Source organism: Aedes albopictus, chromosome 3, assembly GCF_035046485.1.
Source record: "Aedes albopictus strain Foshan chromosome 3, AalbF5, whole genome shotgun sequence".
NCBI classification, from domain to species: domain Eukaryota; kingdom Metazoa; phylum Arthropoda; class Insecta; order Diptera; family Culicidae; genus Aedes; species Aedes albopictus.
Genome location: NC_085138.1, coordinates 285,924,200 through 285,952,019, shown reverse-complemented (window position 1 = coordinate 285,952,019; position 27,820 = coordinate 285,924,200). Strand labels below are relative to the sequence as shown.

At 38.3% G+C, this 27,820-nt stretch overlaps 1 protein-coding gene across 13 annotated transcripts in view; it reads right to left on the bottom strand.

The window, feature by feature from the left end:
• LOC109418806 (rab11 family-interacting protein 4) overlaps positions 1 to 27,820 on the bottom strand; it is a 365,611-nt gene that overhangs the window by 113,287 nt on the left and 224,504 nt on the right. For 2 of the 13 annotated variants that reach the window (XM_029857142.2, XM_062861157.1), the window contains exon 1: positions 20,028 to 20,363. The exons of 6 other annotated variants lie outside the window; for them this stretch is intronic. The gene's annotated coding sequence lies outside the window, so the exon portion shown is untranslated. Of the gene's footprint in view, positions 1 to 19,090; positions 19,379 to 19,871; positions 20,364 to 27,820 lie in introns of those variants that run through there. 5 more of the 13 variants (XM_029857143.2, XM_062861161.1, XM_062861156.1 and 2 more) reach the window with 4 other exon arrangements.

The following is a 27,820-nucleotide window of genomic DNA, read 5'->3' as shown; positions in this document are numbered from 1 at the left end:
TGGGTGGAAAAATTCGCGAAAATATCACCATCATCATGTCTCCACGAGGCGCCTAATAGGTCTTTGGCAGTCTGCCAATGGAAATCGCAAATCGACAATACAACGATTTTTTTTTTCGGGGGAAAGCTGAAGGCAGACACGGGCAGTTCCCGGGTCCCAGCGTTTTTTTTTTCGGTGCGCAGACGATGTGGTAAGATGCAGCAATCGGTGCTTCCGTTGGATGACCCATTTTCGACCACCGACCGACTACAACTGACTACAACCGACTGACTGGCGATGGGAAGATTGTTTTGACGAATAGAAAACAAAAACACGGTCCGAGTAGTAACACACTGCTGTCTGAGCGCACCATATGGAACTAACAAGTAAAGGAAACACAGCAACAAGAACCGAGGAAACAACAAAAACTCGGTGGCACCGATTTGTTCACTTTAAAACACTCTGAACTGGCTTCTGTTGCACAGCAGCTGGAGGCACTTCGAGTGGCCGTGACTGGGAATCTCGTCTTATCGTCGTGCATCTTCTCTCTCCTCCCTATGCTAAGTGGTAATTCGTGTGCAAATAAAGATGAGTCGTTTGTAAATTTACGCGCGATATGATAACGAAGCTGTAGTGTAGTGAAGGAAGCCTTCATACATCCATCCGCGTGGGAGTGTTTGCATGCAGTGACCCAGAATGGTTCAATAGCTGCACGACGATGACGACGACGACGACGGTCGATGTGAGGTATGGTATTGAACAATTGTTTCGAACTATTCTTCCGGAACTGAACTGCATAAGTGCCTCCAAAGCAGTTAGTGCATATCTCGCACAATTGTTTGGAACAAGGCATGTAGGTTTTATACCAAATGGCCTGACTTTGAACAAAGTAGAACTTGTGAGGCTAGTTAGTGTTCTATAACATTTCAAACAAAGGTTTTTTTTTCAACTGGGGTTTCCAGAGACATGAAGACCACTGCATATTCTGAACTAGCATGGGAAATTGACACAAAAACTGTATTTCCATATTTTTGTGACCGTCTTTAAAAATTAAACGATTTATTGATTCACCACTCAGCAATTCTTGCACTGAACATGTTGTTAATCAGTTGGACGTACAGGTGTCATGAATGCAGTTTGGCCGAATGTCGTTTGGCCGAAAAAGGAATGATGAACTTAAGTGATCATGCCACTGTTTTCTATATCAGTGTAAGTCGAAAGAACAGCCTATGATTCAAAGAAGGAAACATCTCTGATAAAAATAGTCACAGTTCCAACGCCAGCCAATCCCGTAATAGCAAACTACAAAGAATAGCCTATGATTAAAAGAAGGAAATATTTCAGATAATCATATTGGTAGCTAGGATGTTATCCAGAGTTTGCTCACGCTTCCAAATTCTTTTGATCAGAATTCGGCCAAATGGCGTTCGGTCAAACTCCATTCAGCCAAACGGCATTCGGTCAAATGGCCGGACACCCCTAGAATGTTAAGACTTTCGCACCACGAAGGTGTAGTGTATGATCGGCGTGCCTCTCTGGTTCATATTGACCCCTAGTAGGATTAATTTGTTACGAGATTTGTGCTATTAGAATCTCGAGTAGGTTGGTCATTGAGGCGGCTATCTTGAGATTCTAATGAGCTTTTTCTTAAATAATGGTTCTGGGAATTACGTCGACAATTTCTCTGAGAACGTTTTAAGCAATTGCTTTACGACTTTTTTTTCGGAAATTTCAAGTTTGTTTTGGAACTTAGAATTTTTGAAAATTTCTTTTGAACTTCATTTTTAATAGATCAGAAAATTTTATGGGTAGTTTCTTTGGATATTCTATTGGAAAATCCTTTTGATATTTGAACGGCGTAATTTCAAAAATACGCAGAAGTTTCCTTTGGAAATTCCTTTGAAAATTGATTTGGCAATTTCTTTGGGAATGTTTTTGAAAATCCTTTCGTAGATTGCCTCAGTAATTACTGTAACAGTTCATGCGGATATTCCTAGGGCAAATACATTGGAACTCTATTACATTTTTTTTTAGAATTACATCGGGAATTCTTTCAAAATTTGTTGAGCAGCTTCTTTAAATCCTTCGACAATTTCTTTGGATATTTCTTCTGATAAAATTATTTTTGAGAATTCCCTAAAATTGTGTCTGAAAATTTATCTGGCAATTCATTTGGAATTTTTTCATAATTTTTTTTTTAAACCAATTGCCGATTTCCGAGAGAATTTCCGAAGGAATTTTAAAATTGAAATGCCGAATCAATTTTGCCGAAGAAACAAAAAATTACAATGATTTATTTATATTGCCCTTTACTGGAATTTACCAGATTTCCAGGTATGTGTGGAACATACAGGAAAAACTTGTAATTAGAAGGCACGAATAAAAAATATAATCTTGAATGTTTAGGAATTGCCAAAGAAAATGCTATAACAGTTATCAATGACATGTCTAGAGTAATTGTCTCAATCGAAGATTTGCCAAAATAGTTTACATAGAAAAAAGGTTCTGATGAAAATTATATTGGTATTGCAGAGGAGATTCCGAAGTAATTTCCAAGGAATATTGAATATTGAAATTTCCCAAATAATTAATGAATGAATTCTCAAAGGAACTGCCAGAGCAATTTCCAGAAGAGTTACCGAGGTGTACGGCCATTTGACCAAATGCCATCTGGCCGAAAGGGTCATTTGGCCGAATGCCGTTTAGCCGAATAATGATCAAAAGTATTCAAGGAAGTTTTTGGCATTCTTACTGTCAATATAAAAAAAGTCACGGACAACGTCTTCAGCTTTCGGCTGTACAGACTGTTTTAAACTTAACATTAGACAACGGATAACGGAGCATGCACCAGTGGACACGGGGAAGAAACTATTCTCACGAAAAGTTTCAACGCCCGAAGCGGAAATCGAACCCTCACCCCATAGCATGGTGCGAGACCCTAACCGCACGGCTACGAGGCTCCAATATGAACATCAGATACATTTCCTTCTTTTAATCATAGGCTAATCTTTCTCGTATTGCTTTTCAGGGCTTAGTTGGCATTGAAACTGCCAATATACTATCAAAGATTTTTACTTCCTTGAACGATAGGCTGTTCTTTCGAGTTATACTGAGACGGGGAACAATGGCATGGTCAATGGTCATTTAAGTACATCATTGATTTTCAGCCAAACGGCAGTCGGCCAAACGGCGTTCTTACAAATGACCCGGAATCGTTACTGAAGATGTTTGCAAAAAAAAATAACTCAAAAAGTTTTCAGAGGGATAGTCGGATTGATTATTTGATTGATTGATTTATCTTTATTTGAGACTTTCAGCCCTTGGCTAGGGATAGTCTGAGAAATTTTCAAAGGAATTGCCGAAGGAAGTTCCAAAAATACCTTCCCAAAGCAATTTCCATAACATTTTCCGATAAAATTTCCAAAGTAATAGGCAAGCCAGTACCTGGAAAAATATTCGAAGCAGTTTCCAATGCAATTGTCGAAGCAGGTTTCAATGTAATTAATGAAGAAGTTAAGAGTGTTAAGTGTTAAAAATATAAATTGTTCAACAAATTGCAAAAAAATATCAGAGATAACAAGATACTCTACTAGATATATGGATACGATTGGTGGTATCCAAGAAAACGAAATATTTTTAAAGTACACCAATGACGAATGCAGCCAAATCAAAAAAATATTGGAAAACAGCATTTTCAGAGTTTAATAGACTCTGTTTCAAATATTTCAAAACCCCAATGAAACATCTTTCTTAAGAGCAAAAAACGGTAATTTAGGGCGAAACAGCAACTTCCTGTCATTGTCACTCTATGTACATGAAGTGCATACCATCCTATTCATGATCCTATTTCTCAAAGAAATCTACTTCAGAAAAATATGACCGCAATCAGGCTCTAACATTTCAAAATCCTGAGAACGTATAATAGGGTGACGATGGGTATTATCGGCAGGTTTGTTCTCTTCGTCATGGGTGGTTTTTGTGGTCTAAATTGCCTGAAATTTGGGCATATAGCTCAGCTTGGTTGGGAAGGATTTGAGGCCAACTCTTAGACCTACAGGTTTAAAAAAAAACCCATGACGAAGAGAACAAAACGGCCGAGAATACGTAAGTTCCCCTAGAAAAAATAGAAAAAACGGTCACTTCTACTCATCGTCGTTGTATGTGATGCAATCCATCTTGTTTCTTCGTAAGTTTTACATATGAAAAATATAAACAGGTTGGCCGCAATCAGTTGCAAATATTTTAAAATATCGAAATAAATAAAGTTTACTAGTTTACACTGTAAAATAAGGTAGAATGGGGTAAAATAGCCTCTGTCAGTCCTTATCACGATACAAAATACATCTTTTCTGGCTGCTTGGTATATTTGACATTAGGCCCCAAGCAGCCACAAAATTTTCAAAATCCTGAAAAACGTTTTTATATAAATTAGGGAGAAATGGGGCAATATGGCCACTTTCAGTCAATGTCCTTACATGAAATGCAGATCGTTGTTGATGATTAACCTGGGCTTGTTAGGGGAATATCTGATCGTTGTGTTTCCCGGAGAATCTTGCGTCAGAGAAAGCAAGCAGTAGCAAATATTTCAAAATACTGAAAAAAGAGTAAAATAGGGCAAAATGAGCACTTTCGGCCATTTTCATAATGTAAAATGCATGCCATTATATTTCTCAGTAAATAGGGTCTGAGACCATTTAGGCAGGAGGACCTATTTTGGGCACGTGCTGCTATAACTCAGTCAATTTTGAACCAATTTACTTATTTTTTGAGACACGATCAGATACGTACGGTATCTATCCATGTTCAAAAATTCAAGTCAATTGTTTTGAAATTGACTGCTTTATAGTAGCAAGTGCCCAAAACAGGTCTTCCTGCCCAAATGGTCCCAGACCCTATTGCATCAGAAAAAAAACATTAATCTGCGATCAGTTGCAAATGTTTCAAAACCTCGCAAAATTTCATTTTTCGGGGTAAAATAGAGTAAAACGGTTTTTATGTCTTTTTTATCGAGATTTCTAACCCTAGGCTAGTTCATCTCGAAAGAGTAAAATGGAGTAAACGGTCACTTACCATAAAGCATGGTATTTCCCATAAAGTTTGAGCTTCCACGAGGATCAATTTTTCCGCACTGTGCATTGTAAGTAAAAGAAGGAACTCTAATAATCGTCGCGCTATGCACGATATTACAAATACAGAGGCACACATTATAACGAGATAATTCGAGATTAGGCTACCTCTCATGTGACTAGTCGATCAATTTTAAAAAATGATTAGACGTCTAAGTTCTACTACTGTGCCGTAAATGTTTAAAGCTGATGCACTCAGGAAGGTAGCAAACAAGAGCTTATTAAAGTTAGATAGATCAACTAAAACTATAATCATGAATCGAAAACGATTGATTCTCACGTACATTCAAATGACCTAGCATAGCGTATTTGGTTGCTATACCCGTAAACGATAATCCCGAACAATTGTGAAGGCATTCACCAGCAGTCAATAAATTGTTCAATGTTGCCTTGGAATCAATCGTCGTGATGGAACAAAGCCAAGTCAAGCCATGAAATTGGTTTGATTAGCTCTGCTGACTTCGGTTGCCGGCTAATTCGAAGGGGGTATCTAATGAGCATTCAATGCTGGTTTTGACTGATTGAGCTCAAACGTGAAGAAAATTGGAAAGGAAAACATCATAATTCAGAATGGGGTATGGCGACTATCTTGAAAGAAGACATTTAGGTTAAAATATGCAACCCAAAAAGTCATTTTTCATGTCATTTCTCCTAAACCTTAGATGACACACTTCCATAATCACTATAATTGACCTATTTTGTATCCATTCACCAAAACACGGCCCACATAAAAAGTATCCACACAGCTTATGGAAAACCATCAAAACCCGAAAAGCAACTCGAAATCAAAAACTAATCAGACCGAATTAATCCCAAACACAAACTAAAACTCGCACACCTTTTCGTCGACATCGTCACATACCTCTCAGCCACGGACGAGAACACCGCATAAATTCATCCCAAATTAGACTCCAACCTGACACCCCAGCGTCAACCTGCTTACACTACGTCAAAAGTTGGACCTTGTACACCTGTCTCGAAACAAACAAAAAAATCATGTTTCTTCAATGAAGGCAGACCCCGAGCGAAAAAAATCCCCCGTTAAGCCCTCGGCATGTAACAGTGTGGAGTTTTGTGGAAAACCGTAAACTTGAGCATACTTTGCCAACCCGCGTGCTCGCAATGGTGGCGTTACACACTGCACTCGGAAAAAGGTGGGTGTCTTCTGTTCACAATAAATCGCGTGTTCCAGGAAAACATCTTACAGGGGGACGGAGGCCCGCGCCCAAGGTACTTTATATGATAATTTGCTCCCAATGTAACGTGCATTCAACCCACCAGCACAGCACAGAGCAACGAATAAATCAACCATCCAACGCAAAGTTACGTGCTACCAACAGCAGTGCCGCTCTGAGCCAAGAATTTTTCGCCTCGTTTGCATCACATTGCATTGATCCGGTTACGAAGCGTAAGATTTTTCCTCGTTTCCCCTCCCACGCGCATGGATGTTGGTTGGATCGGAAAAATCAGTCAAACGTGCGAGGCCAAGATCGGCATCCAACAGTACCTACTAGCATAGCAGCAGTAGCGGCGGGGAATTTGGTACAGTTTGCGGATCAGACTTGTCGAGGTTGGCTTGCTTATGGGTTGGATGCAGGTTAGTGCAGGTTGTTGGGTGGTAGCTGCACTGGAATTGTACTTATAACACCGGTTGGTTATGAATTATGAGAGCCGCGAGACGAGACGGCTAGCCACGATGACGACGACGGCGACGATCGACGGTGGAGGCGATGCTAGGCGATGGAAATGCAGCATTGCTCATTATGCAATCGAACGGTGGCTGCAACTGCTGTACATATTTGCATTTGTTTGCACTGATGAGTGGCGATCGGTATTGGAGCGATTAACGCATGTTGGTGAATGCCGGGTATGGTCCAGGTAAATGCGATTTCGTGCGAAGTATTAGTGAATACAGTATAAAATACATTGCTTGATAACTGAAAGACAGACATTAACATTACCTTCCTGCAAAAAAAATATATTACGAATCTCTGGAATAATCCTGAAAATATCATCTATTGCATCGATATTGTCACAATAGATCTTTCAACAGGTCGCAGTGACTTAAATACCCAACAAGGAATAAAAAACGCATCGATATTCTAGCAGTCTCTTTCCAAAGGGAATGTCCATAAATTACGTCACGCTTTTAGGGGTGATGGGGGGATGGGGGGTTCAGAAAAGTGTGACGAGCCTTACAAAAATTTTAGAGGTCTCATACAAAAAGTGTGACATAGTGGGGAGGGGGGGGGTTGAAAATGGGCAATTTTTGCGTGACATAATTTATGGACGTTCCCAAAGATTATTGGTAAATTTCCTTGCAAAACTAATATAGCAATAACATAAAAGAATCTAGCAAAAAATACAGAGAAAGATTGCTAATGAAAAAATGTCGGAAACAATTCCTATGGACATTTTCGAGATGGACTTTTGGTAAAAAATCTTAAGTAACCAATGGCGGAATTTATGGTAGAGTCCTTGGCTACTGCAGGAAGTCAGAATCAATTTCTAAGATCACGAAAGTCTCAGATTCTCAGAGCCTGGTATTCCGCTAACATTATGTTATTTGGACAGCATTGGCAATATGAAGTTCTAAGAGGCATTCAGCATTCTAAGATGTTATTTCAGCGATTTCTCCAAAATTTTTCCGAAGGTAGTATTTCTAAAATTTTAGTAGGGTCAAATTAATTATTTAAAAAAAAATCTTAAAAAAATCATGCCATTATTGATCTGAAAACTTATGACGATTTACTGGAAATCCTGCTGTCATCAAAAAAGGATTATCTCGGCCATACTATTCGTTTTTTAAGTCTTGATATGTTGTTTTCGGGGTGGCTTTTACAGTCTAGCAGTTAATCAAGACAACTACTACTTGTTTAATTCCGACGTTTCGGCCATTGGACCCGGCCTTCAGCGCAAAGCTTCTTGCGACATACGAGGTACAAGTTTATATCCCCTGAAGAAGGCCGAGTCCAATGGCCGAAACGTCGGATTCTACAGTCGATCCAAATTCCAAAGTCTTGTTTTGTTTTTCGTCTGTTCAATAAGAATCTTTTAAAAATCATCATTAAACTTCACAGTAAATGGCAGAATTGAATTACTTGAAATAAAAAATATGAACTTCACTAGGTGGGGTTCTGGGAATTCCATCAGAAACTGAAAAGGAGTTCCGACAGCGATTACTTGATTCCTTTCTATGGTACTCCAAATGTTTCTTGCGAATTAATTTGAAAATTACAAGAATAGGCATTTCACCAGCCGTTTAAAAAATACTGGATGTTTCAATTTTTCACTACATTTTTCAGGCAAAACAAAATGTAATTCATCATGTTTTGGTTTTGTTCTTTTTTTAATTATTTAACGGCGTATTTCCAATTTGTTTGAATTTGTTAACGGAGTAATTGAAAATTGGTTTCCATACACAGTTAGATCTAAAATCAAGGTATTCTCTTGGTGGAAAATGTTTTTCAGTTTTATAATGACCGTTTTAAAAGAAATCTCAAAAAAAAGAATATGCTTGCCGAGCATATTTTGTATTCTTTTTAGACAGAGTTTATCTACTTTTTATGTTTCATAGTGTTTTCATCGCTTGGAATTTTGAACATACTTCCAAAGATCTAAAAGCAGTTGACAAATTTAAATACAGATTTACTATCAGATGACGTTTAAAATTCAAGAAATGAGTCAATTATCGTTGAAATTCTGTCCTGAAAATTTTAACAAAAAAAAATTATTGCCTTCTGGAATAGGTAGGTTCTAAAATTCAGCATAGTGTCATATGAACTATCTATTCAATCTACCAACAACATCTCTAGGAGTTCAACCAAAACTTATTCAGTTTTTTTTATTTTTAATTTTCACAAAGTAGGGGAAATTGTGTATTTTCGGCAGTTTTGCTGTCTTCGTCATGGAAGATTTTTTGAAAGCTGTTGAACTCAGAGTTGGCCTCAAATCCTTCCCAACCATGCTGAATTCTACGTTCAAATTTTAGGAATTTTGGCCGGCAAAAATCCCTTATGACGAAGAGAACAAACCTGCCGATAATACCCATCGTCACCTTATTTTATATTTTACTAGCCGTCCCCGACAAACTTTGTCTTGCCTACTGCGTTTTCTTTTACCTTCCAAGTCAGAGTCCTCGTTAGGAAAACATGAAAAATTCGTTTTCAAAAAATCTCAATTTCCGCATGTTTTTGCCTCATAAACCTTCTTTGGGTGAGAACTAACAGAACAAAACAAAGACGACCCTAATCTGACGTTTTGTTCGCGAGTTTTGCGCCTGAATTTAAAAAAGGAATGATCAGAAATGTCTCCGTTCGAAAGTCATACGTAGAAATTCCCGGTCAGTGATTCAATCAAATGGATTCAAATGCCCGAGCTTTTTTTTTTCAAAAATTGTCCTTAGATCGCCGTCAAGAACGTCAAGATCATTTCTAGAGCAAAACATCCCAAAAGTCCTACATAAATTTGGGATTGTAAACAAGGATTAACGAAACTGACAGAAATATCTTCATGGATTCCGCTGTGAGCAAATCAGGATTATTTTTTTAGATATTCCCTGAAGGCTTTCATCCTTGCTTTCACCTCAAATGTTTTCTGTAATTTATTAGAAAAATTTACTTCAACATCCTCTGGAGTTCTCTTTCATCATTACTACAATTTTACTTAACGTTCTCCATTGTAATTTATCAATTATTGCAGAAAAGATCTTCAAGAATTCTGTACGGCACTCTTTCAGAAACTTTTTCTGGTCATACGCCAAATACCTTATAAGTAATCAATATGTTCATTTAGAATGCCGAAAGATTGCTCCAGAAACTGCTAGGAATGTCTCCATCAATTAACAGCAAATCTTCTGAATACGCTTTAAAAGTTTGTTATAAATTCCTTCGAAATAACGGAAATAGGAAAAATGTTTATCAGTTCTAGTTTGAGCACCATTTTGACAGAAAAGATTTCATCAAAAATCCGAAACTGGAGTTTGAAACTAAAGCCTAAAAAGCATACATATTTTAGTAAGAATCAATTGAAACCTTAAAAACAAAAATACTCGCTTGATCACTAATGATTCAAACAGAACTCTCGTTGAATTAGCAATTTCTCTGCAAATCTCTGGTAATCATGAAAAGAGTTTCGTTAGCAATTTCTCCTAAGCTTCTATCGAATACTCTCTTAGAGGATCCGCTAAAAACGACTCCAGAAATTCTTCAAGAAATTGTTGCAATCAATGTCGCTGTAGATTGAAAATGAACCCGACGACTTACCCACTCAAACCATCCTCGATCATTTATTGATTTAATGATAACAAAAATCGATCAATAAAAGTACTCTCAACCAGCGCACACACTACATATTGCGTACCAGTAGAATAAGTGTAAATGACCAGCTGAGCGGCTAATTACGTTTCACAACCAGTAGCAGCCGGGTACACACATCCATAGTGTTCGCGTGACTGTTGGCCCATATTAAAATATGGAAGCGGGGCACTTGAATGTCGCAACAACCACCACCACCATTAATTCGTTCCACAACCACCAGACCGTCAAGACAAGGCTCTCTGTTTCTATAGTTCGTTCTTTCCAGTCCTAATGTTGTTTGAATTGTGAGGGTTATTCAATGCGCCCAATTAAATCCCCGACCGAGGCAACTCGAATCATCAGTCAATGTTTGATCTAATCTAAAGGCGCGCGATCAAAACTGGGGTAAGTACTTTTACCCAGCTGCATAACCGCGCTCTACATTTTATTATTATGCTCAATGAAATACCCTCAGCATGGGGCCGAATTTATGCAACGATTGCAGCACCTAATCGAACTTTTTTTCCTGAACTAGACACTAAGTTCAAATATTATCACACTCTTCCGTGAGATTTGATCCGCGGGCGCTTAAAAGGAAGCAACAATTTCACAACGCTATTAGCACAATTTCCACACCAACCAGCTGCTGAGTTCTTATCAATTGTTGAGTAGCCTTAATCAGTCGCACACTTTCACACATTGCTCAGTGCTGCTGCGGTGTGCACAAACAAACCCCCATTTCACACACGATTCGAATCAGCAGCCAGCCGTCGAGTCGAGCAAGTTCGGTTCAAAGCGATTATTACCTAGCTAGGTACCAGTCAATGCGCACCGCCAGACTTTTCGTGCGAGGAAATTGTTCACAAGGTTATAAAGATGCGTGTTTTCTCTCTGGTAACTCTGGTAAAGCGGATGTGTCTGATGTGATGTGCAGGTGAGGCTCTGATGAGATAGTGGTTGGACTTTGAGTGGATGAATGCGGCGGGGTCGATTAAAGTAATTGGTCGTCGTGCGGAAATTTACATGCAAAACGGGGCACAAGTGTGGTGTTTGGTTTAGTAATTCGTAATTTGTTTGCACGATTAAGCGGGATTTAATGGGGTTGTAAATTTTCGACTAACCGAACGGTAGTTATCACTAGATTGACGATGACTCGGATGGATTAAAATGAATTGCGTAACAAATTGATGAGTGTTAACGCACAACGGTAAAAACTACGTGCGTTCATGAGACGAAGCTTACACCCTAAACATTTTTTGCTGAATTTTGCCGAGCCTAAAGTTTTAGCAAAATATTTGCTGCAATTCAGCTAAGTTTGTTGATTTGTGCAGTAAAGTCTACTGATCACTGCTGAAATTCAGCAAATTTGGCTTAAAGCTTAGCCAAAAATTTTGCTAAACCCTTTAGCCCGGCAAAATTCAGCAAAATTTTGCTGAAAGCGTCTTGATGTGAGCATAGCTGCACATATGAATAGTTGCTATTCCGTGATTCACCCGAACCAATGGCAGTTGCACAATGAATCAACTGAACGACTTACTGGGAATGACCAACATTGTGCTCATAAACACTTCGAGGATCTCTTACGGTACACAGTTAGAAAAAATCACCGACTTCGGTAATGTTTTACCGAAATCTCAACCGTTAAGTTTGTTTTACAGGAAAAAATCCGGTAAAAGTAGCAACGTTTACCGAAGTTCGTTACAGTTTGACAGATAAACGATAACATTTTACCGAAATTTGTTAGTTTTTTACAGAATTTCGTTAAAAATCCATTACCGAACGCTCAGCGGTTGAGATTTCGGTAAAAATTACCGAACGCGATTAGCTGTGTACAATAACAACGTCGGCCATGTCCGTGCAGTCAGGTTGGAGAAGGGAATGAATATTAGCACCAACCTTTGTTATGTGAAAAAGGAGGGTTGCTGTTAGTAGGGAAGGTATCCTCCTCTCCTCTCCTCTTCTTGGCGTAACATCCTCACTGGGCCAAAGCCTGCTTCTCAGCTTAGTATTCTATGAGCACTTCCACAGTTTTTAACTGAGAGCTTCCTCTGCCAATGACCATTTTGCATGTGTATATCGTGTGGCAGGCACGAAGATACTCTATGCCCAAGGAAGTCAAGGAAATTTCCTTTACGAAAAGATCCTGGACCGACCGGGAATCGAACCCGTCACCCTCAGCATGATCATGCTGAATACCCGTGCGTTTACCGCCTCGGCTATATGGGCCCTCAGTATCGTTGGGTCTGAATTCACTTTGATAAATCATATGGAATAATCAGTTCTTAATCAGGCGCTGTCCATAAACTACGTAGACTCATTTTGGGCAATCTCAGACCCCCCCTCCCCCTCCGTAGACTTTTTTTTCATACAAAATTTTCTTAATTTGTATGAAGCGTAGACTTTGGTCAGACCCCCCCGTCCCCCCTAAGAGTCTACGTGGTTTATGGACAGGCCCTCAGTAAAAAAAGTCCGAAAAACACAAATGGTCGAGCCAAGGGCTGAAAGTCTCTTAAATAAAGACAAATCAATCAATCAATCGAACAAATGGTCGAATTTTAAAAATTGTATATAGACAAAAGCCTACGAAGGTCAGGATAAGTGGCGTCTCGTAACCTCACTTTTTACCTGTTCAACGACCCTAAAAGTTGTATTTGCGGAAAATTCAGGATCAGAATCAAATTGAAATGGCCAGAAACAGCTATTATCGTCATTTTCTACAAATTACAAGCCAATTTAATGTGAGAAATCAACAATTTGCAATCGTTGAACAGGTAGATTTTAATTTAGAGAATCGCCACTGGTCAGGATGCAGATCAATGTGGGAAAGGGAAGAGAGGTGATGGTGGAAACCTTTTGTCCACGGCAGACCATGCATCCCACGGCGTCTGCACAAATTCATGCAGATGTCGGAGTATTGCTGAGATATCGTTGACAGAGGGTTCACACATTGGTACGTGGATGATAGAGATTGGTTACCCTGAAGATGATGCGACACAGTTGGCTTGGTTGCAGATAGATAAGATTGATTGTTACTGTGCTGTGTAAGTTGGAAGGAAATTAAACTTTTTAGAATTCTCCTCAGCAGTTTCTTCTAAAAGCTTTGATTGATTCTTCTTTATAATTTTCATTTGTGATTTCTCTACCAGAAACTACCCAAGCATATCATCCATGAATATATGTATGATTATTTCTATAGTTCATCACAAGTGTTGCTTCCAGAACTCTCCGACAGCGATTTGCCAGAAACATATTCGAAAGTTTTGCCAAAATAATTCCTTTAGATGCTGCATTTCTCCAAAAATGTATCTATAGTTTTTGTCTAATATTATATCTTGATTTTCCTTCAAAACCTACAAGGATTTCTCTTGGACCAACATAAAAAATATAAATAATCAATGTCGCCATAAGCATTCTGAAAGTATTTCAAACGTTTTTTTTTCATTTCTTCTAAAAATTTGCTTTGGATTGTGCCTGCAATCCAAGTATTCAACCAGAATTTCCTTCAGAATAGGACATGTTTTATGAACTTTGAAAAATAAAATATTGCTGTGTGCGTTCAAGAAGCAAACGGTGCCCAAATGCGCTTCAAACGCGGTTACACATGTTACCAAAGGCAACGTACACACTCAAAACAGATTTGCGGGCTCGGCAAAAACGCGCACAGCCGTCTGCTCAGTAAAACTATCAGCTGATATCCCAGCAAAAAGTGACATTTGTTAGCTGACTCTCAGCAAAACGATTGCCGAAGCTCAGCAATGAACTGTCAAAATTGCTGAGATCTCAGCAAAATTGTTGTTTGCTGATTACTCGGCTGTGCAAATCTCGGCAAAAGAATGGAAAATGCTGATAAAGGGTGAGTCGTTAATTATTGTGCCACCCTACCTTCAACTGGTTCGCAAATTGTATACTGTTAACGAAATAAAAATAATTTTTTACAGTACTTTAGTATATGTATGTATTTCAACTTTTTGGTATCGGTTCAAAATTAGGAAGCGTTATAGTGAAATTAACGACATTTTCAATTAGCGCCCTCCATGTGGACATGTTCAGGCTCCACTTGAAACAAATAATTAAAGCTCTCTGGTTTGTTTATGCGCATCGTGCCTGATTTTCACCCATCTCCAAGCTTATGTTTCACTGACACGCGTTTCTGAAACCTATTGACGAACATTAAGATGATCCGATAATGTATAATCATTAATTGTTCCAAGGGGCGATACCATGGTTTTAGATTTTAGCATATGATTGTACAACATCTTTTTTAGAACTGTTAACTAAATTTATTCTATATCGGCCGGAATGTCACTGATAACTGCTCAATTTATTATATGTAAACAAGAGACTATAAGGAGAAACTGTGCACAATTTGGTTGATTTTGGTGAAGTAGGAAAAAAGTTACGTTAGTTTGAAAATGGCACAATAATTATCGACTCACCCTTTATCCCGGCAATCTGAATTAAGTGTGTAGCAACCATAGTCAATATCACCGCCAACCTAGGATTCGAAAGCTCCCACTGACATCGGGTTACTTGTTAGAAAATCTTACCGCATTTGGTGCTCCCGCATTTGATATTTGCATTTTGAATGCACACAGCAATATGATAGAATGCAATCAATAATTGCTGTTAAAAGTATGTGTCGCCGAATTCTGCCAGAAATAATATCGAAAAATCCTCAGGAGTTTATGGCAGTAACTGCTTTAGAGATAGAATAATGTACTAGAGTTCATGTTGAAACATCTTTGTCAGTGCTCAGCACGCTAAGCGTAGAACGTTTTGTACCAATTTGATCACACTCATGCCAACATTTTTACATGATCTACTAAATTACACATAAACAAAATCTGAATCCTTTCGCATCACACACTTAAAGTGAATCCTAAATCATCCATTCCCGAGTAGGTGAAAAAAAATCTAATGAATGGTATATTCAGTTATTACTCACTGAATTACCGAAGAAAATATAATAGCTCGTTAAGATATTACAAGATCAAACCAATAGCAGACAAGATTTGTCGACCTTTTTCTTGAAAAAAAAAATGCCAACATCCAGCATCGAACCTACGACCTTAGGATTCACAGGCGCCGAAGGTTACCACTCAACTGTGGCTCACTGTTCTGAGTACCATGATAATAAGAGCATGACGTTCTTCGTTTCCACAGCTCAGAATGAGGCACAAAAATTGAGCCATCTCTATGGGTGTATGAGTTCCATTTCGTGCAGAAGAGTTAAATTTGTTCTCATGTAGAAATTTTCAGATATTTCGACAAGAACGAAAACTGATATCATATCACTTTGAGCTATTCTTGCGATATTTATTGATTTTTTGAATAACACATCTAATCAGATCGAGCTATGACAGCAAAATGTGAGATATGATTTAGATATTCTCGTCTACCCGGGGTTTCAAATATCCAACTCTATGACACCTATGAGGGCGTCCGCGGGTCGTTGGTCTTTCGTTATGAAGGTGTCATATCGGCGCAGTATCATAACGTCCGAGGATGATTTAGGATTCACTGTAATCGAGTTATGCGACAAGATTCAGATTTTGTTTACGAGTATAGACTGTTTCAGAAATTATAAATACACTAACGCTAACCTGCCATTTCAATTTGAGCACATTATCCAAAAAAGTTTCTTCTAGCTCTTAAAGTAAACTTGCTAACGAAGCAAATAATACCAAATTTGCTGATGTTTCTGGTAAAAGTTAAAAAAATAGGGCTCTGTAAACAAGATGGTTAAAATTTGAAGGTGCACAAACTGGTAAAAAATGTAGCATAGTAGAAAAGAAAGAAATCTCACAGATAAAATATTTAATTTCCAAATATAATAAAAATTGCTGAATCGATAATAAAATTTCTCAATTGGTAAGAGTAATTTCTCGATTGGTAAGAGTAATTTTTACAAGAATATTTGATCAAGAACCACCATTACGTGCTTTCTCAAAACAAAAATTTTTGTTTTAAATTTCTCAACAACACCAGTAGCAACAAACGTTAAGCAAACGAATGTCTTAATTACTGCTTACTGCATTCGTTTTTATGGTATGACAAGCTTTGCCATCTGAAGGATCGAATGAGCTGAAAAAATAAGTTTGTTTAGATTAAATGCGTTCAGGAAAGCTACGAAACTGTGTGGTAGTTCTTATGTTCCGTAGAAAACTTTAAAAATAAGGAACTTGATCTCCGAAAAAATGAAAAATTTTGATCAAGGCATTCCTGAGAAAGCGAATGTGATAAAAATTTAGATAATTTTTGGTATTTAGTGATAAATAATGTTGAAATCATTAAAAAACACCTTTGTGCAAATGCAAATTTGAAAAATTAAGTTATTTGTTAGAGAACTCGACTGTTCTTTAAAGTATCAAGACAATTGAAAGGAAATATAAAAATATGGAGCACAATGTGCTATACTCTGAAAGAAGTTGGTAATAGTAGTTTACGCAACAAGGTGCAGAATGAAGATTTTTACAGCACGAGTCGTACATTTATCCAACGAGGCTTGCCGAGTTGGATAATTACGACGAGTGCTGTAAAAATCGAGTTCTGCACCGAGTTGCGTACAACGTTTTTTGCAGCTTCATAAATTGCCACTTGAGGATAGTTTTTAACAAAACTGTTTCATCAGACTGCACACAGATGTTCATAGCCATGATTAAGGAAATCTGATCATAGCAGGTTATACAGTACAGTTGTCACAATTTTTCAAATCTGCGTTCAGAAAGCATCAATAAGTTGATCAAAACTGAAAACAGTGCTGTAATGGTTCATTACGCAACGCAAATCAGTGCTGTAATGAACCATTACAGCACTGTTAATTTGATGTGGGAAAGTAGGCCTTTTCCTGGCAGATTTGCGTGAGGTAAAATGGCCTATTACGATGAGAAGTTGCAAAAAAATCATTAGAACAGTTCATTTAGTTTAATAAACACAGTGTATTTATAATTTCTGAAACAGTCTTTAATTGAGTAGATCATGTAAAAGTATCCATCCAAAGTGTACCGTGCATCCGAGAGTCAGTGCAGTGATTAGAGGTAGTCTTGAGCAAAAGAAAGAAATAAAAGCTATTCGGAAATTTCTATTTAACAAAAACCTTAAAGGAAAGTGTTTTGTACCCAGCTGTTGCGGTATGCTACCTAGGTCCTGAAGGAAGTTTTTGAGTGAAAAGTTGCTCGAAGAATTACGGCAATTGCTTAGTTACATTTGAAGAGTTTGGCTAATCAAACGGAAATTAAGTCCGTTTCTGTTATTGGCGAATGGCGGACTCGAAGTGATGAATTTGGTGAGTTCGTTCTAATTTGAATTGTGTAGTTGTGCATATCATAAATTCGATTATTATTTGCATTTCTTTTGGGATATTTACTATATTTTTTACATATATTAAATGTATTCGGGAAGGGATCATTCTACTTTTTACTCGTTTCAGAGTGCGAGTAATGGCGCTTAAGCATAGGCTTTCGAGCCTGCACATGAGGTTTAAATTCCTGTGTCTCATCCCAGGAAGAAGAAGAGCATCGACGAAATGACAAACTTTCTTAGCGATGTCAGTCCCAACATATTTACTTCACATTTATACTCAAATATTATGCTGAGCGGTTGGTACCAGAATCTCCGTTCTTTAGCATTATAGTGGCTTTAATAACCACAATAAAATGCTGCACAGTAGGCCTGGCCGCTTCAATTCTTGTACTGCATCTCAGATGTGCTGCAAGCATTGATAATGTCAAGAAAAATGTTAGATATAGTCGATTCTATCATTTTCAAGGATTCTTTCTATGAATGGTTGTGTATGTGTAGACTAGACTAGACTAGACTAATTGAGTAGATCATGTAAAAATGTTAGCATGAGTGTTTTGGTATATTGAAGCACCAGCGTTTGGAATGAATTGTTCATTTATTTCACTTGAAATTGGGTAAAAAAATCTTTCAGAAAATCCACCAGCAATGCTAATGGTAATTTCATTCTAGACGCTCACCTACAATTTTCTACCACAAATTTCACCAAATATGCAGGAATACAGTAATTTACCACACTTCTGTCAGAAATCCCTCGGCAAATATTAATACATGAACTGTAGGAGATTAAATTGGCTGTTTGTACACAGTGAGATACTTAATAGTACCCAGCCATATACGAAACATCCAGTCAGTTGACATAACATTAACTGAATTATAAGCGAAAATTGCCAAAAATAGGACCCCTGTTGAAGTGGTCCCGCACCCTTCACAATATCATTATTATTACTATTGCTTTATTATATATTTTCAGCCCAAGACTGATTCAGCTCTCGCGTATACACAATGGTGTTCTAGTGAGAAAAAGTATTCCACAGTACAAACTTGCTTACTCGAAACTCAAGTACTACAGATTCCTTTGATAAAACAATAACATTACAAACATAGTAGAGTCCATCCCTAGCTGGCACTGAATTACAAACTTAACAAATTTTTCCTCTCTTGGACAATTTTAAGTGTTCATTCTAGTCTAGTTCCCACAACTCTTTCCAAAAGATACAAGTATTCAACTGAGTGTAAACGCTCCGATTTAGTTAAAAGTGCCTACTTCCGTCCCACGAAAATTTACGAGTTGAAACCATCATTCCCTTGACACTGACTGACATTCGCCAGTTCTTCTCGAAACAATGCATTTTCCCACACACCATCCACATTACTTCAAGTTCAAACCTCTTGTATGTTTATTTTCGGGTTGACATTCTCCGTTTCTGTTTTTGAACTGCGGCTACTCTTCTGCGGCTTCGTCACCTCAGGCTCACCAACAACAAGCCGCTGCTGCGCGGCGCCCAGTCAGTGTTGTCCCCGTGAAGGCAAACCAGATATCCATCCATGTAGAAGATCGTTCCCTTGTTTTCGGTATAACTCTCAGCCGCTTTAAAAGTTCCACTGCTAGGTCAAAGGCGTTTACACCACACTTGAGCGCTATCAGCAGCCAGCTTTCAGCTGACGACCTTCACCACGCCTGTAATATGTTCAGCTCTTCCTGTTTGATTCGAAAAAATACTCATTCCTCGTTGTGCCACACTCTTGAATCACCCTTTATTTTTAAACACATAGGTGGCTCTGTTAATTTATTGCATTTTCCTGGTATCACATTCCGACACAATCTCACGTCATTTAATCCACTCAAAATTATTGTTATCTTCCTATCTATCAATAAATTTTTATCAATTTCATCCACAGACACACTCCAACCGCGGCGGCACTGCTGCTTTACGGTACACTTCGCCACCTGTACCAAAATCTCGGATCGGCGATAGATGAAACGCGACGTAGCCCGGCTCGCCGGCACGGGTTGGTTTATTATAATTTTCCTTTATCTTCCCGAAAAACCATCAAATCGTAACACATTGCCCTGATTTTCGTTCCACTGCTGGTGTACCCCCCGGCACGAAAGCAGCACACTAATCGCTTGCTGCAAGTACCGAGCTAATGTGCACGCGCGCGATACCTTGAAGGAATCCGCTTTTCCGATCCACGCGAAATATCTCTCGCGCATTCACATTCCCATCAACAACCCCACACGCGCTTAATCGTAATTGTAATAGCACCCAACAAAAATAATCATAACCAAAACCCCCCGAAAGGAACCGAAATAATACTGCACCATGTAGAATCACCCCGACACACCGCGACGGGAGAATAGTAACAACAACAACAACACGATATTCGAACGCGAATCCGCGCCGACAGACAACAACGATCACAATTGCCAATTATTGTTACACACAACAACAGCACACAGTACACACCCCGTGCCCTGTGTTGCACTCACACAAAATCCGCCCGGAGCGCGATCCTCCGATCCCACGCGGAGGAGGCAGGAGCAGGAATAACGGAGATGGGATGCGGCGTGATTATTCTTCACCACCAGAAGCAGCGAGGCGACGAGCGAGAGCGCGCGCGCGTGTTCGATACGCGAGTCACGACGATACTACTGGCCGGCTGAGTCCATCGACGGAAGCGTACCGCGAACGCCGAACGATCCACCACGGTGAGCGAGCAGCAACCCACCACACCCCACTTTTTTCATTTTCTTGTGGCAGTGAATTGAGTAGGTTGTGCGATGGATGGATGAATCGAGCGCGAGTTACCGCCATTCAAGGGGGCAAAGCTGTGCGGGCTCTCGGTGATTGAGGGGAGAAATTGAGTGTCGCGACCGCGAGTACGTTGGGGCCTTTCTCCACCGAAGGAGAAAAATTGTGGAACGGATAAATCGACGACGTTGGGAATTGAACGTTGTATGTAATTGATTGTAATCAACTCGGAGTATTGACGTGAAAATTGATTTCTTTTTCTTCCAGATCAAACCAAAAGAATTGTTTATGAGATCGTAAGCAATACATTACATCAAACTTAATAGGGTTAGGTGGGATAAGAGGCCATTTTTCAAATTTTCATCATTTTGAAGCAAGGTTGCAACCATTCATTTTCAAAAATTTACATTCATTTGCTATTACCTCAGTTCAGAAGCATGCTATCGAAAAACAATGTATGGATGAATTGAACCTTGTAGTTTTATCTGAAAGTTCACCAAATAGCATTAGGGTCGCACACGCATACCAAAGTCGTGAGAGAGCTGTGAAGGCAACTCTCCACGCGGTGAATATAAATTTCATTCACGCTGTGGAAAGTTGCCTTCACAGCTCACTCACGTCTTTGGAATGCGTGTGCGACCCTAATGCTATTCGGCGAACTTTCAGATAAAACTACAAGGTTCAATTCATCCATACATTGTTTTTCGATAGCATGCTTCTGAATTGAGATAATAGCAGATAATGAATGTAAATTTTTGCAAATGAATGGTTGCAACCTTGTTTTGAAGCATTTTATCTTTCAAGGAACACGATCAGTGTGCTTGTCTGCGTCATATTAACCCCAACACCTGACTAGGGTTGAAGTGGTAACAGCAACCAAACATTATTGCTTAATACTTCAGCGAAAATTTTCACAAAACGAATGCATTTCCATCGATTTTTTGCGATTTTTAAGTTGGCTAGTAAAACGGAAGTGGTGCAAAAACGCCATCTGACATGGGGAAGCAATCTTTACATGGCACCAACAACCATGCGCCTCCATGTGCTTCTCAATTCCTTTGGTAACACATGGTTAATTACAAAATCATCAAAAAACCTTAATTGCATGCCAGAAAAAACGGAAATTGACAATTTACATTGAAAAATCAAAAGAATTTCCGTGGTTATGCCTGCCTGGCTTAAAAAAGGATTATTTATGCAAACATATGTTGGTATGGTACTGTTCACCTATGGTTAGGAATTAGGATCAAATCACATTCAGAAACAACTTTATGTGTTGGTTCATTTTACCCCACCAGCGCATTTTGGATCATGTTACTCTATTGCATTGGCTTAGACGGAGGCTTAGGGGAGACTCTCCAATTCAATCCAAAATTTTGAGATGATATTTGCAAAATATTTCAATAATTCGAATATGACAAAATGCACTAAACGATGATATTTTTCTGAATTTTGTTTCGAAAAGATTCAAAACATATAGGGGAAATTACCTATTCTCGGCCGTTTTGTTCTCTTCGTCTTTGGGTTTTTTTTTGAAACCTATTGAACTCAGAGTTGGTCTCGAATCCTTCCCAACTAAGCTGAATTGGGTTTTTTAATTAAGAAAAATGTATCAATTTTTTTAATTATACGAAAGAGCGCCTTTTTCTGAGCCACTATGATTTTTTTCAGATTTTTAGAACATTATTTTGGTACCTAAAATCAATTTCAAAGAGATTTTTTGAAATTACCTTTTGACAGCTGGGTAACTGTTTGACAGCTCCACCCAGTACAAAATGCGACGAGGGGTGATTCGACAAATCGCTCCCATACAAACTTCAAATTGATTTTTAAATAGGTTCCCGGGCACCAAAATTCATGAAAATTTGAATTTCGGCTCAGTTTCGCATGCAGATTCAGAATACGGAATTATCTCAACACCGCTAAAGAAGCCAATTATATGGCCAAGTTTCAGGCAATTTGGCTGACAAAACCCCCCATGACGAAGAGAACAAACCTGCCGATAATACCCATTGTCACCCTATATCTTTGTATAGATGATGAAAATATGTGGAAAACTTAGGTGATTGAAATCATTTCACATTATAAAGGAGCTATCATGTAGGGTAGCACTATTTTTTTCTTTGCTGGTCTGGCTTGTCCGCACTGCTCTTTGGATTTACACCATCAAGCACATCATAAATTAGAAATCTTTTCATCTTATCAGATAGAAGGATGTTGAAATATCATAAATGTCATTTCGAACTTTCAAAAAAACCGCACCGCAGAGCCACACGGAGCGCGCAAAGAGATTTTCACCCGGGTGAAAACACTCAAGTGAATTCCACTTTGAACGGCCCGTGCGGCTCTGCGGTGCGTTTTTTTGACAGTTCGATATTTCAACATCCTTTTAACCGATAAGATGAAAAGATTTCTAATTCATGATGTGCTTGATGGTGTAAATCCAAAGAGCAGAATTTTCATGCGGACAAGCCTGGCTGGTGTCTTTCGACTCGACTGAGACCTATATTGGGTAGCACTTTTAAGAAAATACATTTTAATCATATTTCGATTTGAGTAACGAAATGTCCTTTAAAATTTGGTAAACTTTTGAATCAATAGCTCCAAATGTTCAAGGAAGATCTTCTTGTTCATTCGAAAATACAGGGGGTGGCCAAAATGTTTGGGATAGGCAACTTTTTTTTCTCTCACAAAAAAGTTCAACATGCTATAACTTTTCATTGAGTGCATCAAAAAATCTCCAATTTTGACTGTTTGTCAACCTATTATATGTGCATCATCGGTACAAATTTGGGCTCGATTGATTAATTTTACGCAAAGTGAGAACCGTTCGGGTAAAACACTATTTTTTAGACAGCTCATTTTTGAGCTGTTATATCTCGGAAACGAGTGAACCGATTTCAATGAAATGTTGAACGTACACTAACAATATGTAAATACTCCACAAACTTTTAAAACATATGTACTTTTTAAACGTTGAAAAAAGTGAACATGGATTGACACTTTTTGGATTTTTCTCGAAAAAATGTATTTTTTTTACATCAATGTCAATAAATTTTATTGTTGATATCCAAAGATTTTCCACTTCTGTTCTCAAGTTATCTCTAATCAGATATATTAGAGCCTATTTAGATTGAAGGAAGAACACATTTAGTATTTTTTGTGTGGTATTGTAAATTTGACTTATTTTCCTCTATATGGGTAAAAATTTCAACCCGGTATAACTTAATTTGCCTTGAGAAAATATTACATTTTATAACGTCGTATTAAGTATCAATGTTTTTTTGATAAACGTTAAAAAATCATTCAATTCGGTTCACTGGTTTCCGAGATATGACAGTTCAAAAATAAGTTGTTTGAATAAAAGTGTTTTATCCGAACGGTTCTTACTTCGCGAAACATTAATCAATCGAGCCCAAATTTTTACCAATGATGCACATTAATAGGTTGACAAACAGTCAAAATTTGAGATTTTTTGATGCACTCTATGAAAAGTTACAGCATGTTGATTTTTTTTTGTGGGAGAAAAAAAGTTGCCCATCCCAAACATTTTTGCCATCCCCTGTATAAGAGGATAAGAATATCACCCTCCTGTTTTGACATGAATCTACAACGACGATTAACCTGTTAATTATAAGTCGAAATTTGCTGTATACTTTGATACTTTGGGTAATATTAGATCCTTATTCCATACAAGTTTCTCATTGATATCGTAGTGTTAACATATGAGGGGGTTAGAAGCAAAGGGGTGTAAGTGACAAAAACCCACTTTCGAGTAAATGAGGTTTAAAGTTTTTGACCAATTTTTCATCCCATACAAAATGTATGGAGCTTCAAAATGAACCAAATTTTCTCAGATTTATTGTAATTTTTCCAAACATCGTAGAAACAAACTTAAAAAAGTTCCTGAAAGCTTGAAATCTGAAGAATTTTATGATGTACTCAGCTCAAAATCGACAAAATGGTCACTTACACCCCTTTGATTCTGGGCCCCTCATATAAGAACAAGTGAAATTATGATCATATGCAGCTAACGAAGTTTACAACACTTAATTTTCGAGAAATTTCTCAGATTTTTCAGAAATTCTTCTACGCATCTAGTTGGAAATTGAACCTGTAATTATTTCAAGAAATCCATTTAAGTTTTCTCTGGATTTTGCTACCTTATCTTTTCCTGAAACTGTTCAAAAGAAACTTTTTCAATCATTTGCATAGGAATTTTGTCAAACATTCTTCCAGGAATTTAAATTGAAATTGCTGTAGGAATGGCAAAAATTGGCGCAAAATTTGCTTCTTATAATCGGCTGCAAAGTCTTACCAAAATTTCATTGAAAATCATGTGTGTAGACATTCATGGAACGCCTGCCAATTACATTACTTAATTTTTAGGAAATTTCTCAGAATTTTACAAAAAATTCCTCTATAAATTAAGTTTGAAATTAAGCATGTAATTACTGTAAACTGATCAGACGTTTTTCCGTTAGATAAAGTATACTTTAAATAGTTTCCTGGCAAATATTGTTTAGTATCTAATCTCTACAGCACAATTCTTGAAATGATTAAAGATGGCTTATTCTAACGAAAAAAAAACGGCAGATCAATTTCGACCCGAAGATCACTTGGTCCCGGTTTACGATATTGCGAGATATCCGTTTAAATTTCCTCTGGAAGTCACTATCTTGTTTTCATTCTGAAGCTGTAAAAAAACTTTGTTGAAACATTTCGATAGGAATTCTGGCAAACATTCTTCCAGGACTTTCAATTTGGAATTGTATCGCAAAATTAATTTCTCTTAATCGACTACAAATTTTTACCAACATTTCGCAGATGTTCTTTTTTTCAGATTTTTAGGGAACGAAGAAGACCCTGAAGAAGACCAAAAAAGTGGTCGAAATGTTGGGTAAAATCAAATAGTATCGTTTGATTTCCTCGAGACTGCTCAGCCGTTTCCGTAGCATAATTAGGGAACGTTTTCAGCTGCTTCTGAAGACATTTCACAAAAATAAACTCAAAAATTCACTCAATGATATCCACAACAAAATCTTTCCAGGAAGTGTTCAGGAGGTTTGCAATACTCAAGTGACATTTTTATTCAAATCTACCAACAATTTTTTTTATTCAAATCTACCAAAAGATCTTTTAGTAGATTTGACTTAAAAATATCATTTGAGTGTTGTAAACCTTCCTGGAGATATTGTAGCCTTGAGGTACTTAGAATTACCATAAAATCAAAATAAAAGGTATGAGCATGAGCATGAGCATAGATGACCGTACTATTCGTAGTTGCTACTCCGTGATTGACCAGAACAATCGAAGTTGCACAAGGAACCAACAGACGGAGCTTGGGAGTAGCTTACCGTCCTCAATGTGCATCTTCGAGAATTCCAAACTTTATTAGGTCAATAACGGCGCCGGCCACGTCCTTACGGTCATCGAGGAAGGAAAGGAATGTTATTATGACGTGCGTTGCTTACTAAAGACCGAGATCACCTCTGCGTCTCCACGTCTGTCATGGGAAGGACTTTTTGTTAGTGGGGAGGGGAAAGGGCGCATGATATGAGTTCACTTTGGTAAGTGGAGTGATTCATGCAACCCTATTAATATCAAACCACTTATTTTCATTTGGACTAAAACAAAACACATGCCGACATCGAAGATGACGAACCATTCAGATAGTTTTCGAAGTGCGAAAATTAACGAAAGAGAAAATAAAGTGATTTGAACCAACGTGGCTTTGGAACTTGGGCCGACACTTGACGTGACGAACATTTCAATGTCTGTTGACTAAAATCGCAAAAAATGTTGTTTGTTGCATTTATCGTATCATAAATCGCCCCGTACGAAGATGAGCAGTCAAATAGACGACGACGACCGAATGAAAACGCGGCCTGTACACTTTGCCTCCAAAAACTCACTCTCGCAAAAATCTAGCAAAGCGAGCGCGCGAAACTTTGCTGCTGCCGAACTACCGCACACTACTGACTGCTTGGCGTCCCGTCGTCGGAGCCCCGCAGAGGGAAGAGGAAAAAAAAATCGCAAAAATCTAGCAAAGCGAGCGCGCGAAACTTTGCTGCTGCCGAACTACCGCACATTACTGACTGCTTGGCGTCCCGTCGTCGGATCCCCGCAGAGAGAAGGGGAAAGAAAATCGCAAAAATCTAGTAAAGCGAGCGCGCAAAATTTTGCTGCTGCCGAACTACCGCACACTACTGACTGCTTGGCGTCCCGTCGTCGGAGCCCCGCAGAGGGAAGAGGAAAAAAATCGCAAAAATCTAGCAAAGCGAGCGCGCAAAATTTTGCTGCTGCCGAACTACCGCACACTACTCATAAAATCAAAATCAAAATAAAAGGTATAAGGATTAAGGAAAAGGTATTTGGATTGGAGTACACAGTTCAAATTTTGCCAAGCACAAAACGAATTTGGATGAAAATGTAACTCAAGGTTACTGTGCAGAAGCAAGCATCAAGCATCGTGGGCGAACCGGGAATCAAATTCGTCACCCTCAGCAACTGTGGCTTTATGAGTCCTGTGGGATTTTTATATTGGTTGAATTCAAAATGTGGGTTCATACGTATTCTGAAGCTGTGTGAAACTGTGTCTTACTGGTGGGATTTTTCCAGCAGCTCCTTCTGGGACTCCTAGTATTTCTCTAAGAATACCTAGCGCTGTTTTTTTAATAAAATTATTTCAAGATTCCTCTAGAAGTTTCTTTCACGATTCCCCATGGAGCTCCTTATGAGGAATCATTTAGAAGTTCATCTTGGGATTCTTCTGAAATTCCTAAAGAGGTTCCTTCTGAGATATCTCCAGGAGTTCTTTCCGGGATTCATCCAGGATCTTCTTGCTCGTTTCCTCCAGTGATTCACACCGGGGTTTCATCAGGAATTCTTTCTGGTATTCCTCCAGAAACTCCGGTATATCTCTGTAAGAGATTCAACCAGATATTCCATTGGAGATTTCTACAGATTTTTAGTCTTGGTTTCCTTCAGGAATTCCTTCAGAGATTTCCCCAGGAATTCTTCTTGAGATTCCTACAGAAATTCCTTCTGTATTTCCTCCAAAAAATAAACCAGGGTTCCACCAGGAGATCTTGTATCATGGATCCGTTAGGCAACTCCTTCTGAGACTCTTCTAGAGGAGTATTCTGGATTCTTTCAAAAGTACCCTCTGGATCGTTTTCAGGTGTTTTATTTATACTTAAAATACACAAAAATAAAAACTAAAAAAAAGTGTTTTATTTATATTCCTGAAGAATTTCCATCTATGGTTTATCCACAATTTCGCTCCGGGTTTCCTCTAGGAACACTTTATGGGATTCGTTCAGAGATTCTTTCCAGAATGTCAAAGAATTCCTCCGAAATT